This window comes from Diceros bicornis, chromosome 26, assembly GCF_020826845.1.
Source record: "Diceros bicornis minor isolate mBicDic1 chromosome 26, mDicBic1.mat.cur, whole genome shotgun sequence".
Taxonomy (NCBI): Eukaryota; Metazoa; Chordata; class Mammalia; order Perissodactyla; family Rhinocerotidae; genus Diceros; species Diceros bicornis.
In genome coordinates this window covers 47,073,765-47,087,665 of record NC_080765.1, presented here as the reverse complement: position 1 = coordinate 47,087,665, position 13,901 = coordinate 47,073,765, and the positions used below count along the sequence as shown (strand labels likewise).

The 13,901-nt window shown below is 58.0% G+C and overlaps 1 long non-coding RNA gene across 1 annotated transcript; it reads right to left on the bottom strand.

Moving 5' to 3' along the window:
• Window positions 1–5,700: 5,700 nt before the first annotated feature.
• Window positions 5,701–13,508, bottom strand: LOC131422831 (uncharacterized). The gene is made up of 3 exons (XR_009224147.1): window positions 13,311–13,508; window positions 7,109–7,307; window positions 5,701–6,249 (listed from the first exon to the last, which is right to left on the bottom strand). It is a non-coding gene; the product is annotated as an uncharacterized LOC131422831 (long non-coding RNA).
• Window positions 13,509–13,901: the final 393 nt, after the last annotated feature.

Genomic DNA, 13,901 nt, shown 5'->3' with positions numbered 1-13,901 from the left:
GTGAGGCCCCCAGGAGTGAGACGATGTGTGAGATGGAGGCTGGGAGGATCCCCTGTGACAGACAGGACAGCAAAGGCCTGGTGTTGGGGGAAATGGCTCTGGGCACCAGGGACGCCGGGGTCAAGGAGGACTGAGGTCTGAGTTGTCCCGACTTGCTCTGCCACGTCGACCAGGTGGAACATGAAGTCTTGTGTGATTGTGTAGATTTGTCAAAGACCTCATCACATTGCACTTAAAATTGGTGACTGCTATTAGATGATACCTTGTGAAAGCTGTGTTTTTGTTTTTAAAGAAAGCGACTTTAAAGTTATTGAAATAAAGCAAGCATGATATTGTTGCACGTGGAAGGCAGAATTCTAAAAATCACAACCACCAGAAAGGGAAAATTAAAAACATAGGCAACATCAAAGCCTGGGCGAACATGGAGCGATGGGAACTGGTATTCTGAAGGTGGGTGTGCTAGTTCCTGGGGCTGCTGTGACAAACTACCACGCTCGCTGGTGGCGGAAAACAACAGGCATTGACTGATAGATTTTTCTCTTTTATTGGAGTGATGGCCACATCACTGCTGGCTCCGCCTCGGCATCCACATTGCTTCTGTGTCCCCGTGTGTGTCTCATTATAAAGCCAAGTGCGGTTGCATTGAGGGCCCAGCCGGGGAATCCAGGATAAGCTTCTCCTCTCGAGATCCTCAATCGCGTCATCTGTCATATAACATAATACCCCCTGGTTCCGGGATGAGGAGCCGCACACACCTCTGGGGGGCCACCATGCCACCCACTACAGTGAGTGGGGGTACAGGCACATCCATCTGGCCTGGAAGAGAATTTAGACCCCCCGGCAGATAGCCCAAAGAAGATTCTTGAAAGAAGAATAAGAGCATGGATCCTCAAAAGCGGGGAGCGTCCCAGAGTAGGGGTTCACTCAGCAATGCAGCTACACCCCAAAGCTGCTGAGTGAGGGGGATCCCCCGAACTAGCATCCCCACTCGAGCTCTGCTGCCAGGGAGCCAGATCAGGAAGAGGACCAGAGCCGACACGTGGGGCCGTGCGGGCGAGAGGCAGCCGAGTTCCACCGGGGGGCGCAGCAAAGAAGGTGGGAAGACCTGGGCAGACTGAACACCACTTGAGACCGTAAACTCCACCGGTTAAAACCCAGCACACGAGTAAGGGCCCATGGCCTTTTCCTCCAGGTCTTGATTCAACACCCTGGAGGCAGGCAGGGCTGAGATGTGAGTAGATCCATCTTCTCCACCAGTGGTCCTTCTGTCTGTCCACCGGAGCTCCCTCCCGTCCTCTCGACAGCCCAGCAAACTGCCCCAGCTCCCCACTCCCTTCCCCAGGAGCACCCTGGTGCACCCTTCTCCCAGGGCGAGAGGAATATTGGTTTTTTGTTTGTTGTTGTTGTTGTTAGGAAGACTAGCCCTGAGCTAACATCCGATGCCAATCCTACTCTTTTTCGCTGAGGAAGATTGGCCCTGGGCTAACTTTCGTGCCCATCTTCCTCTACTTTATATGGGACATCGCCACAGCATGGCTTGACAAGCAGTGTGTCGGTGCACGCCCGGGTTCCGAACCTGCGAACCCCGGGGCTGCCAAAGCAGAGCATGCGCACTTAACCGCTGTGCCACAGGGCCAGTCCCGGAAGAATATTGGAATGCAGCATATTTCACTACTACAAGTGTCCGCAAGAACCATGGGTGCAAAGGTGGAACTTTATCTTATAACTGAAATCATTTTTTCCCTCTCAAGTCCCTGGTCTGTTGGATTCAGCCAACTCAGTCCAGACACTTTCAGTTAATGACCAGTGAGGGTTGGCCGATTCATCCATCCATTCATTCATTCATTCATTCATTCAGTACTTACTGAGCAACCACCATAGCAGGCACTGTTCTAGGCACTGGGACTATGCAGAGAGCAAATAGACAAATATCTTGCTCTCCTGGAGTGTGGATAGTCTGAAGCTCCAGTTTAAAAGTCGGCAGTGGGTGGCGTTCACATCGCCTGTCAGTTGCGCCCCTGGGAGTCCCAGCAGCCCAGCCCCAACCTGCACAGCGGCCAGGTGTTCAGCACCCAGGTCCCACCTGCAGCCCTGCCGTGGCAACGCCCCTGCCGCCCGAAGCGCGTGGGCCCCGATGCCCCCGTGTGGCCACGAGGAGTAACTGCAGGCCCGTCTTTTCAAGCGTCTTAACAGGCAGCGGTCAGCGCGCAGAAGTCAGCGCCCCGCGATCCTGGCGGAAGCTTGTACCCCGTGTCCCAACACATTACAACCCGCCTGCAGACGCGGCTCCTGGCTCCCGGGGTCCTGGGAGGGGTCCCCACTGGCTCAGAGGCAGCTACACTTCCGTCCACCCCGCCCCTCTCTGGCCGTTTCCTCCAAAGCACCAGGCGTCCCGGAGCCCTTTGAGGGCAGGACCTTGTCTCTGGTTCGTCTCTGGACCGCCGGAGGCATGGGGGAGCGGGCAAAGAGTGGGCGCTCAGTTTGCAGCCCCCAGACAGGAACGGAGAACTGCCCAAGTGAGGAAGCGGCACGCGGCCACCAGGGGGCGGCAAAGAGCAGAGGCCGCTGCTCATGGAGGGTCCTGACCCTGTGCGCTCCACACCCGACCCCGGGACCGCTCCACACTTTTTCTTTAAATTTGATCAAATTTTTAAATAAGACCTGGACTAAAAACGAAAACTGTATAGCACTACCAGAAATGGAAGACCAGCGTCACTTGTAGAGAGAAAGACAACACAAAAGTTGACACTGAGAAGGCAGTATTGTTGCAGATTCTGACTATGCACTGCTGTCCATCTCACGGTGACAAGCCTCCTCCATCCCGGGACTCGGGGAAGAAGAAAGAGCAGTGAGCCTCCAGTTTTCCCAGGGGGAGCTCTCCTGTCCACTCTGGAGCCATTAGGTGGGAAAGGCTGAGTGGTCCCTGAAATGCACCCCCCCCCCCCCCCCCCCCGCCAAGTCTCTGAGTCATAGGCCACAGGACATCCTGCCGGAATGACAGAGACAGTGCCCCTCGAAGAGCTCAGTGATACAAGGCAAGTCCTCACCATCTCCCCTTGGAATTCACCAGCATAGTCCCTGCAAAACCACACGGGTCCTGGAGGGTGTTGGTAACTTCAACCGTAGGCGCCATGCTGTGTGTTTCCTCAGACAGATCAGCACAGTCATTGGCACTTGGAATGTGGCTGTTGACCTGGGGAATGTGTTCTGTGCACTCCCCATCAGAGAAGAGCGGAGCAGTTTGCGTTTCCCCGAGAAGGACAGCAGTGCACACCCACGGTCTTGCCCACGAACATGGAGCCATCCTGCACCCACATTGGTCTCCTACACTGATGACATCAGGATAACCGGACCCGATGAACAAGTATCTGGTAAGACACATGCCTGCCAGGGGCACGACTCAGTGATGACTTTTTAGGGTACAGTGCTCTGGGGGCATGCTGAGACATCCCTTCCAAGATAAAGGACAACTTATATGTCACACCTCCTGCCACCAAAAAAGAGGCACAGTGCTCAGTGTCACCTTTGGGTTTTGGAGGCAGAGTATACCACAATAGCAAATTCTACTCCAACCCCGTTGTCAAGTGATAACGCACTTCTCATCTTGCCCTGAGTGGAGCCCAGAACAAGAAAGGGATCTGCAGCAGATTCGGCTGGTACAAGTAGCCCTGCTGCTTGGGCTGTATGACTGGATGCTGTGAAGGGCATGGTCTTCCTGGGGTCTCACAGCCAGTCAGGGTAGTGCTGGCACTGGAACTCTGTGCCCCATGGCTTGTGGCCTACCCAGACCCCCTGAGCATTCAGCATGCAGGATCTCTGGGGCTGGAGCACAGGTGGGGCTTTCTCCCACCTCACACCCCCACCCCAACTCCACACCCCTACTCCAGCCAGGAGACCCATCCCAAGCCATACAGAAGCCCTCCTATGCCCCCCTGGGCTCCTGAATGGGGCCCCCAGACCCTCCTCTCAGCCTCAGGCATCTGGCTGTTGCGGAATGCTCCTGCTCTCTGTGCCAGGTTCCTCCCATCTGGCCCTGGGAGCCCTGTTCCTTCTTGTGAGGCCTTGGTAATAAACCCTCTGGGCCCTCTGAGCTCTGAGCCCTCCCAGATAGACCCCTCCTTCCTGAGAACTCCACACCATTCATTCATTCGTTCATTCATTCAACATGCCTCTCCTAAGGTTCTTTCTGTATGCTGAGAACCATGAATGTGGACCATAATAAACACCCCTGCCTCGAGGCTGCTGCGAGGCGGCTCTGGAGTCCCTTCCTGGGTCTCTCCAGCCCCCCTGCATCCTCCTACCCCACACCCCCGTGCAGGCACCCACTCCTCGGCTCCCAGCCCTCTGCCCAGGCTAAGCAGCCGGGCCCTCTCATTCTCCCCATTGCAGACCACCAGGGGCACCATTTAAACAGCAGGCCCAGAAGGTAGGCCGCCTCGGGCCGGACACGTGGAAGGACAGTTAACAGTGGGACAGACGTGCGGGTCTGAGGCCTCAGAGCGGCGGGGACGGTGTCTCAGTCACAGACTGGGGCTTGTGAACCGCAGGCGTTGACTTCTCATGGTCCCATGGGCTGGAGTCGAGAGCGGGTGCCAGCGCAGCCCGGTTCTGGGGAGGGTCTTCTTCTAGCTCGCAGACGGCCAGCCGCCTTCTCACTGCGTGTTCATGTGGTGGACAGAGTAATGGCTCTCTCCTTCTCTTTATGAGGCCGTCCATCCTACTGAATTAGGGCCCCACCTTTATGACTTCATTTAACCTTAATCACCTCTTAAAAGCCCCGCCTCCAAAAATAGTCACATTGGGTTGGGGCTTCAACATAGGGATTTGGGGGGACACAGTTCAGTCCAGAGCAGATGGCACGAAAACCCAGCCACGCCCCACACCTAACTGATCTCGGAATCTGGGCCCCAGCCCTCTCCCTGGGCAGGTTAGCGCCTCAAGGGCAGCAGGGTTAGAACCTGAGGCTGCCCCGAACCTGGGGCGGGAGGGGGCGTCCTGTGGGGTTTCTCCACCACTCCGCTTCACCAGAATTGCTCCCCAAGCTCTCCTGCTCACACACCCCACCCTGCAAGACCAGCGGAGAGGCTCCCCAAGGCCCCTGTGGACCCAGGCCCGCCCAGTCTCCCGGCCACAGTTTCGGTCTCAGGCTGGGTGGCCTTGGTTCCCCTGTTTACCCCTGACCTCGGCTCCTCTTCCCTGAGTCACTGGTCTTTTGTCTTCCTTAGCCAACCAGCTTTTCAGGTTTTGGTGTTTTTCTAATTGTTTTTGATGAATGTTTTATTTATTAAGGTTGCTTACCTCTTCTTGGACCGTTCTTGCTGATAATATTTTTCTTTCCCCATTTAGAAAAATAGGTTTTTTTTTAATGCATTGCACTTACTGACCCACACCTCAAATTAATCAGATTTAAAAACAAAACAGCGAAACTCTCTCCCTTGATAGGCACCTTCCTCCAGCTTCCTCTCTGCCCCGTTCCCTGGCTTCACAGCCAGCCGGCTCTGGTCCACACAGGCCATTTCCCCTTCCCTTCTCTCACCGTCCCCTCACCCTGCAGCCCGGCCCTTGACCCGCCACGCATCGCAGCTGGTCTGCTATAGTCACCAGTGGCCCCCGCTGCCCAATCCCGTGCTCCCGCCACAGTCCTCGCATGTCGTGACCAACCATCCTGGCTTGCCTGGAACTGAGGAGGTTCCCAGGAGGTGAGATTTCAGGGCTTTATTATTACTCTTATTGTGGTAAAATACACAGAACAGAAAATTTGCCATTGTAACCATTTTTAAGAGAACAATTCAGTGGCATTTAGTACATTCACAATGTTGTGCAACCATCCCCACTATCTAGTTCCAGAACATTTTCATGCCCAAAAGGACACCCCTGGCCCGCCAAGCACTCACTCCCCTCCCCCACATCCCCTGGGAACCACCAGTCTGCTCTCTGTTTCCGAGATTCCCTGTCCAGACGTCTCACACGTGTGGAATCACACGGTGGTGGTCTTTTGCGTCTGGCCTCTCTCAGCGTGTTCTTGAGCTCACCCCCATCACAGCATCGTCGGACGTCGTGTCAGGGCTCCATTCCTCCCACGGCCGAGCGGCATCCTGCTGTGGGGATGGAGCACAGCTGTTAAAACCGTGTACCCGCTGGAGAGCCTGAGGGCTGTCCCGCTCTTGGGCGGCTGTGATGGCAATACCAGGAACATCCACGCCCGCCTGTTTGTGAGAGCGCCTGCTATCAATTCTCCTGAGTCCACACCTAAGAGTGGAGTCGCCGGATCAGATGAGAGGGACTTGCAATGTTGAAACCAAACTGGGGTTGGGTTGGGTTGGCCGCCTGCCCTCCCAGCAGCCCACATCCTGCTGTTCTGTCCCCAGGGCCTGCCCGCTTTCTCTCCACTCTGTGTCCACTCCTCCACTGGCCCCTCTGCGGAGCCCCGCCCCGCCCTGTCAGGGCTGCTGTTCTCAGGTCCTGACTTGGGCCTTCTTGCCCCTGTGCACCGTCTCCTGGGTCATCTCCCCCATCTAGGGGCTTCAGCTACACCTGCACCGCGAGGACGACCAGGGCTACACCTCTGGGGGTGTCTCATGGCACTCAGCACCCAGCATGCCCCAAACTGGGCTCCTCCCAGCCTCCGGCCCTGCAGCCCCCGGCAGCCCCTGTGGCACTGCCAGCCGCCAGCCGCCCAACCTCAAGGCCGGGGTCACCCTTGGCTTTCCCTGCTCGCCCACCTCCCACAAGTCCGAGTCCCAGATACCTCTCCAGCCACCCACCTCTGGCCCCTTCCCTGTCCAGGCCACCAAACCCCACTCCCGCTTTCTTCAAGAGTCAGCCAGCAGTCTCCCCGTCCGGCCTGCCCTCTCCAGCTGTTGTGCATGCTCTGTGATCTAACTAGGATGCAAACCCACCCCTGACACTGAACAGCACCCCCGCCTCCAGAAGACAGTCTGAATTCCTTGCTGGACCCCCATCCCTGTCCTCCCACCCTGGCCATTCTGAGTCACTCTCCAGTTCCACCCTCTCTGACTGCATACCCTGCCAGCGCCCTCTGGAAAATTCCTCCCTACCCTCCCAGTACCCGCCTCGACTTCGCCTCCTCCGGGAAAGCTGCCCTGACCTGTGGGGGAGTGCTTGGCCTTTCCTCCATCCCCCTGGTCGTTTGCCTCTCACTGCACGGCAAGCCCCCCTTTGCTGAGCGGTCTCCCCGCTGGACTGTCAGCTCTAGGGGCAGCAGGGACTGGTTTCCACTCGTGACGCTTGTACGCCAGTTCTGAGCTGGGCATTCCGCATGAACATGATTGGTGAGCATCTGTTGTCTGAAAAGGAACAGAGAATAAATATGAATTGGAGGCCCCTTGGGGGTTTGAGGTCATTACCTGGAGAAAGCACACCTGGGCTGAGCCAGCATTGCAGCCTGCCAGGTAGGAGGTGGCAGGCAAGGCCAGGGAGGTGGCAAACGTGGCTGTGAGCCCCTGCGAGAGGCCCTGGTGCACAGGCCTCTGGTGCCAGGAAAGACAGCAGGGCTAGCCTTGTGGCAGGGAGTCCGAGATGTGGCTGAGCTGCCCTCTGTGCCTCAGGGCTCTGGGCAGCAGGGCTGGCCCCTCCGAGACTGTCACCCTCCTTGGGGACAGGCTGCTAGGGACCAAGACCTGGCTCAGCTGGGGGGACGCACACCCTTGGTCCTGAGCATCACTGGAAGCTGGAGTCCAGGATGTGGAGACAGAGCACCAGGAAACCAGGAGGGGACACATCATGATGGCCTTGGAGCATGTTGCTCAGAGCGGGGACACGGAGGACACATGCCTACAGATGGTTCTTGGGGTTCAAGGAACCTGCGTTCAGTAACACTGAATTGTAGAGTGAGGGAGGCATCTCCATTCCTTGCAAAGTCTTTCTGACTACAACAGAGAGAAAGGCCCCCCTTTGGGCCACCGCAGTCACTTTAACACCTCTCCCAGTCTTGGTATCCTCTCCCCCTCTCCACCCTCTTCTGAGAAGAAGGAGCCGGCAGGGCGCAGAATCTTGGCAGGCAACACTATCCCACCACAAACACAAACACAAACAAGGAGCGTGGTTGGGTTGGCCCTGCATGTCTGCATGTCTACCAGTGTGAGCACAGGGGCTGCCCCTCTCCAGTTGTGACAGCAAGTCTCCCTTATTTACCCAGACGAGTGAGCCAGCAAACGAATGACTAGGTCAGAGGGCGAAATCAGCGTGTGCTGTGGCACAATGGGCAGCCAGGGCGAGCAGTTGAACCGGCCTTGTCTGCCGCTGTGGTGCGGGGGGACCAACAGATGCTTTGCTGCATCCGAGGGTTCCTGGGCCGGGAGACGCCGGTGCCACATGGGAATAACCCGAGCCAGGTGCGCGCCACTTTCCTGCGTTCTTCCGCCAGGCATATTTTGAACTCCTTCCCCACCTAGGCACAGGTTGGGAGGCAGACCCCCCCACAAACAGATGGTTATAGCACAAGCTGGGAGGGCCTTCCAGGGGCTGGGGTTGGCAGGGGAGGGGGCTGGAATTCACAGCAGGTAGGAGGGGAGGTGGGAAGGAGGCACCTGGCTGCAGTGTTGGCGCAGGGGAGGGCATGGCGGCGGAGGGGACCGCACGAGCAGGAAGCAGTGCGGGGGTTGGGGGAGGATCTGGGCACCGCGTCTGAGGGCCGAGGTCTTAGTCTCCAGAGCTGGCTGCAGTGGGGATAGAGAGGATGGGCGCTAGCAGCAGCTCTGGGGTCCTCAGGACACCTCGTTTAGATGTGGGGGGCTGAGTGTGAGGGGGCGCCAGGGGGAGATAGTGGGCCAAGGCTGCGGCTGAGCGGAGGGCTCTGGAAATGCCACCGTGGGCCTGTGCATCTGCAGGGGAGGGGGGCCAGGTATCCCAGGTGCGCCCAGCGCTCCCTCTCACTCCTGCAGTATCAAACACGCTCTCCTACCTGAAACTGGAATAAAAACGAACAAACCCCTCCATGGCCCCACTCAGTAAACAGGGAGGGAGGGGGGAGTGCCTGATCAGTGGAGGGGCCTGGCGAGAGAAGGCAGGCCAGCACCCACGCAGCCTGTCCCAGCCTCTTCCACCTGTCTCGGGGGGCTGGCAGGCCAAATTCTGAGCCAGTGCCCCATTCTTTCTGCACAGGAGTTGGGGGGACGTGCCAGCTCCACCAGGCAGTCCCTTTATTCGCTACTCGCAACAGGTGGTGGTGATCAGGTATTGCTCATGCTCAGCTCTCTCCTGGCCAGGTCAGAGCAGAAATGGAGATCTGCCCTCTCAGGGTCCCCAGTGCCCAGCAGCTGGAAGGGACACACAGCAGCAGGTCCGCCCACCGCCAGGTTCTGAGCATCCAGCCTGGTCACAGCCTCTCTCTTTGGTGACAGTGGCGATTTGGTGGTTGGCATCGACAGGCATCCAATGCCCACCTTCATTTCTCATCTGGGGCACGGAGAAGCAATCCAACCCACGGGGCAGGGGACAGGCTACTCCTTCCTCTCTTCTGCGGTACGAAACCGTTGAGTGGACGGGGATTGGCAAGCTTGGGGACCGCTGACCAGGTTTGCATGTGCACAGGTGAGGGGGGCATGACACCTTCATGTGGCCCCAGCATCCCAGTTTGGGGGTGCCTTCTGTGCCCTGTGGGGCCTGACCAGGGGCTGAGGAGCCAGGCGGGGCCTCTGAGGGGTGCCCTAGCCCTTTAGGGTCAGAGGGAGCTTGCAAGGGGAGCCCCTTGGAAGGGAGCTGTGAACCAGAGTCACATAGGGTCACTGCTACTCAGGAACAACTTGTGAAAGGCTCAGCCTGGCGAGGCTGGGCTGCAGGGCGGGAGACCCTCAGAGACTCAGGGTGTGTCCTCAATGCCACCGGAGAGCCCAAGGGCAGCATCGCACTGGAGCCTGGAGGAGGAAGCAGAGGTCACCAGGGCTAGGACGGGGGAGAGAGAGGCTGCGGGGAGAGGACGAGGGGCACCGCTCCAGTGCCTCCCCCAGCCCCCCCCCGGCAATCCACATGTACCCCCGAGTGCTAGAAGATGGGGCTCCTCATCCTCTAAGGACGGTTCCCAAACTCAGAAGACAGGTCCAGTCCCTCCCAGGCCCCAGGCCTTCCCTCCCTCCAGACTTTTCCACAGCAGCTGCACCATTTTACATAACCACCAGCAATGCACAAGGCCTCCAATTTCTCCACATCCTCCACAACACTCGTTCTTTTCAGGGGTTTTTGTTCGTTTGTTTGTTGATTCTGGCCACCCAGTGGGTGTGGGGTGGTGTCTTCTGTGGTTTAATTTGCTTCTCCCTGATGGCTGGTGCTGTCGAGCATCTGTCCACGTGCTGATCGGCCGTGAGTGTATATTCCTTGGAGAAATGTCTGTTCAGACCCTTTGCCCATTTTGAATCAGGTTGTTTTTTGTCCTTGCGTTATAGGAGTTCTCTCTGTATTCTGGATATTAACCTCTTACCGGATACATGATTTGCAAACATGGTCTCCCATTCTGTGAGTTGCCTTTTTACTCTGTTAATAGTGTCCTTCAATGCACAAAAATTTTTAATGTTGATGAAGCCCAATTTCTCTGTTTTTTCCTTTGGATACCTGTGCTTTTGGTGTCGTATTCAGGAAATTATTGCCAAATCCAGTGCCACGAAAATTTTCCCTGTTTTCTTCTAAGAGTTTTAGCTCTTAACGTTTTGAGTCAGTTTTGCATGTGGCATGAGGTAGGGGTCCGACTTCATTCTTTTGCATATGAATCTTCTTCCTTTTTACCCAAGAGCAGCGGCCCCTGCACACAGACCTCCTAGGTGCCCACAGCTTGGCCCCTGCAGGCTCCCAGGGGAACTGGGGGTCTGGCCTTCTCAAGGCAGCTCCTACACAGTGGGCATGTCACCTGGCTCAGTCAGCCAGAATCCTTCCCTGGGGTTTTATATTCACTGATTCTGCACAAAGCCCTCACCCTCTCCAAGCCTCAGTTTCTCCTTTGTTCCCAGGGAGTTCCTCTCTGTCCCCCACTGGAACTGCTGCACTTTGGATGCACAGCAAAGTCTCCAGCACACTGGGAATGTCATGCGAGGTCTGGTCCCGACTGCCTGTTCCAAATCCCCCATCCCCTCTGGCTCACTCTGCCCTAGCCACACAGGACTTTGCTGCTCACCCCACCTCCCGTTCCTTCTGCCCTCTTCCCCCAGCCCTTCCCAGAGCTGGGTGCTGTTCCCCTTCCAGGCCTCAGTGTGGATGCCACCTCCTCAGAGGCCTCCCTGAGCACCCAGTCTAAACCAGGTGCATTAGTTAGCTCTTGCTGCATAACAAATCGCTACACACTTAGTGGCTTGAAACAGAGCACATTTATTATCTCAGTTTCTGGGCATCAGGAGCCCGGGCGTGGTGGGGTCTTCTGCTCAGGGTCTCACGAGGCTGGGGCTGCATTCTCCAGCCCTTGTCTCAGACTCAGAACCTCCTGCAATGGCAGCATTCAGCCTCTTGCTATTGAAGTCCTGAGGTCCCTGCTTTCTTGCTGGCTGTCAGCGGAGGGCCATTCTCAGCTCCTGGATGCTGCCCCCTGTTCCGCGCTATGTGGCCCTGTCTACAGTATGGCAGTGTGCCTCTTCAAGGCCAAAGTCAGTGCTAGATAAATGTTTGTGAACTGACTGATGAGTGGACGACCAAGCGGCCATCACCGAGAATGTGTTTGCAGGGTGCAGGGTGCAGGCTGCTCACGGAAAGCTTCTGGACTGAGGATACCAGATCTGAGGTAGCCTTCTGCCCACGCCCTGCCCTCGTCCAACCCATCCTCCAGCTAATGCCCCATCCGCCCTCCACCAGTCTCAACACTCCGCCCAGCATGAGGCCCTTTGGGCCTCACACCACTTTCCACCAGGATGGGAGTTCTCTCTGCTGGCTGGAACTCAGTAACCAGGGCTGAGGGGACACATCTCCTCCATCTCCAGGCGTCCCCTCACCACACACAAACACAGAACCAGGACCTTGTCTGGCGTCTCCTGCTCCACGACCTTCTATGGCTCCCCATGCCCCACAGGATCAGGCCCAGGCCCTCCACAACCACATGCCACATCTGATCTGCCTCCCCAAACTACATCCTTCATTACCCCTCCAAGCGTTCCCCACCCGGCCAGCCCTGTCCTCTCTCTGCCCTTGGCTGTGCCGAGCCCACCTAGACCCTTGCTTCTCCTCTCTTTCCTCCAGCAATGGCCACCACCTGTGGCTGGCCACTGCTATTTGCTGCGTGCCCTCCCCCACAGCCCTGTGCAAACCTCCTGACATCCACATGAGAAAGATGGTGTTGGAACCAGAGGCCTGTGCTCCTCAGCAGGAAGCCGGTTCCTTAAAGGGTAGCTCAGCAGTCAGGTGTGCAGGCCCACCTGGGGCACGTGTTAAAACTCATGCTCCCAGGACCCCTTGGAGCTGCCGAACCAGGGCTGGGGGCCCAGAGAACACATGTCTCAGACATGATCCTGGTACTCCAAGGATGAGAACTGCAGCTGCCTCGGTGGATGGGCAGAGGGAAGCAGTGTCCCCAGACCAGGCCCATGCTGGGTCACTGTGGGGACCCAGGAGTGGGCAGCCCATTTGGAGTTCAGAGTCTGAGAGAGACTTGGAATTCACATTCTGCTCAAGAGGGCCCGGCCCTCTGGCGTTAGTCACCTGGGACCGCAGTCACTATAGCCAGGCCCTCTCTCTGGGCCACTGTTGACCAGGAGTTACACTAAGCAGACCCCTCCCCAGCCCAGCAGCCACCACACCCACAAGACGCCCAATCTCAGGGCTTGTGGCCATCCTCATTCTACTCCGCCAGAGTAACAGGATGGCTGGGAGCACATGGAATTCATCCTCTGAGCCGCTGCTGAGAGCACTGGGCCAGATGTGGGCCATGCGACACCAGACCAATGGTCTCTGCCCCTGGAGAAGCCAAAACCCCCGGCCAACTAGGAGACTGGGGGAAAGAGGGAGGGAGGGAAATAGAAGGAAAAAGGGAGTTAGAAGGAGAGAGAGAGAGGAAGATGGAGGGAGGGATGAAGGAGATGGAGGGAGATGAGGAAGAAGGAGTGAAGGAAGGAAGGGAGAAACGAGGAGAAAGATGGAGATGGAGGGAGGGATAAAGGAAGGAGGAGGGAGATGGAAGAAGATGGAGTGAAGGAAGGGAGGGAGGAACGAGGAGGGAGGGAAGGAAGGAAAAAGGGAGGGAAAGGAGTCAATGCAGGGAAGTCGCCTCCGCTGTCCAGCGCCCCCAGCCTGCCCCAGGGGCCCTCCACTGCCGCGCTGCCCCGGCACTGGGGCGCTGGACACTATCCCAGCCTGATCCCAAAGCGCCCCGGCGGGCTGACCTTGGACAGCGCGCTATCCGCACCGGGAGCTGGAGTTTGGGCCCGGAGGCTGGGGGCGGCCCGACGGGAAGGTGCCGGAGGAGGCCGGGAAGGGGCAGCGTCCGCACACGGGCTCGGGGTGGATCGCAGGTCCTGACTGCGGGGGCAGGGGGTCCCGGCAGCCCACCCCCATCCCAGCTCCCCTCCCCCGCCCTCAACCCCGGCGCCCCTCCCCCCCGGCCAGCCCCGGGTTAGGGAGCGTCCACACTTCTCCTCCCGTCGGTCGGGCCGGCACTCGGCCTTCTGTGCGGGGTCAGCTCATTGGGCGAATTCGACGGACGCCCCGCCCAGGGCCCCGAACTAGCCAATTGCAAGGGGTTTCACAGGGCGTCGTACTCGGGGGATCGTCACCGTCCTGCGACGCTGCGGAGGGTCCTTAGGCCTCAGTGGTCTTTGCACCCCGGCCCTGGGCCCTAGCCCCCAGGAGATCCCCGGGCCCCGTGCCCGGAGAGGTGCCCGCGGGGCATCCGGGGAGCCCTTGGGGATCTCGGCCTTCCCTTTCCCGCGCGGCTCGCCGGCGTGTCCTCGAGTGGACGCGCGCGTCACGAAGGG